Here is a 1,608-nt window from a genome sequence, read left to right on the forward strand (position 1 = left end):
GCAACTTGCTCTTCAGTAATGTCTTCATCCTTTTCAGAAGAAGAATACTCATCAGAGCTCATGAAGGGCAGAAGAAGGTTCAATGGAATCTCTATGGTCTCTAGATGAGCCTCATATTACTTTGGTTCCTCAAAGGGAAACTCCTTATTGGTCACTGAATGTCCCAGGAGGTCTTCCTCACTAGGATTCACGTTCTCCTCTTCCTCTTTGGGTTCGGCCACATCATGTAAGGCTATGGCCTTGCACTCTCTTTTTGGGTTTTCTTCTGTATTACTTGGGAGAGTACTAGAAGGGGTTTCAGTGACTCTTTTACTCAGCTGGCCCACTTGTGCCTCCAGATTTCTAATGGAGGACCTTGTTTCATTCAAGAAACTTAAAGTGGCCTTAGATAGATCAGAGACTATATTTGCTAAGCTAGATGGATTCTGCTCAGAATTCTCTGTCTGTTGCTGAGTGGATAATGGAAAAGGCTTGCTATTGCTAAACCTGTTTCTTCCACCATTATTAAAGCCTTGTTGAGGCTTTTGTTGATCCTTCCATGAGAAATTTAGATGATTTCTCCATGAGGGATTATAGGTGTTTCCATAGGGTTCCCCCATGTAATTCACCTCTGCTATTGCAGGGTTCTCAGGATCATAAGCTTCTTCTTCAGAAGATGCCTCTTTAGTACTGTTGGATGATTCCTTCAATCTATTCAGACTCTGAGTGATCATATTGACTTGCTGAGTCAATATTTTATTCTGAGCCAATATGGCATTCAGAGTTTCAATTTCAAGAACTCCCTTCCTCTGAGGCGTCCCATTACTCACAGGATTCCTTTCAGAAGTGTACATGAACTGGTTATTTACAACCATGTCAATGAGTTCTTGAGCTTCTGCAGGCGTTTTCTTTAGGTAAATGGATCCACCTGCAGAATGGTCCAGTGACATCTTTGATAGCTCAGACAGACCATCATAGAATATATCCAGGATGGTCCATTCTGAAAGCATGTCAGAAGGACACTTTTTGGTCAGTTCCTTATATCTCTCCCAAGCTTCATAGAGGGATTCACCTTCCTTTTGTTTGAAGGTTTGAACATCCACTCTAAGCTTACTAAGCTTTTGAGGAGGAAAGAACTTGGCTAAGAAAGCCATGACCAGCTTATCCCAAGAGTTTAGGCTATCTTTAGGTTGAGAGTCCAACCATACTCTAGCTCTGTCTCTTATAGAAAATGGGAAAAGCATAAGCCTGTAGACCTCGGGATCAACCCCATTGGTCTTAACAGTATCATAGATCTGCAAGAATTCAGTTAAGAACTGAAAAGGATCTTCTGATGGAAGTCCATGGAACTTGCAGTTCTGTTGAATCAGAGAAACTAATTGAGGCTTTAGCTCAAAATTGTTTGCTCCAATGGCAGGGATTGAGATGCTTCTTCCATGTAAATTGGAATTTGGTGTAGTAAAGTCACCAAGCATCTTCCTTGCATTGTTATTGTTTTCGGCCATGTTTTCTTCTTTTTCGAAAATTTCTGTCAGATTTTCTCCAGAGAGTTGTACTTTAGCTTCCTTTAGCTTCCTCTTCAAAGTTCTTTCAGGTTCAGGATCAGCTTCAACAAGAATGTTCTTATCC

At 41.0% G+C, this 1,608-nt stretch overlaps 1 non-coding gene across 1 annotated transcript; it reads left to right on the top strand.

The window, feature by feature from the left end:
• Positions 1 to 983: 983 nt before the first annotated feature.
• On the top strand, positions 984 to 1,091 carry LOC148555662 (small nucleolar RNA R71). Its single transcript, XR_015886668.1, has one exon. It is a non-coding gene; the product is annotated as a small nucleolar RNA R71 (small nucleolar RNA).
• Positions 1,092 to 1,608: the final 517 nt, after the last annotated feature.

Source organism: Arachis ipaensis, chromosome B6 (genome assembly GCF_059453495.1).
Source record: "Arachis ipaensis isolate K30076 ecotype BB chromosome B6, ASM5945349v1, whole genome shotgun sequence".
NCBI lineage: Eukaryota > Viridiplantae > Streptophyta > Magnoliopsida > Fabales > Fabaceae > Arachis > Arachis ipaensis.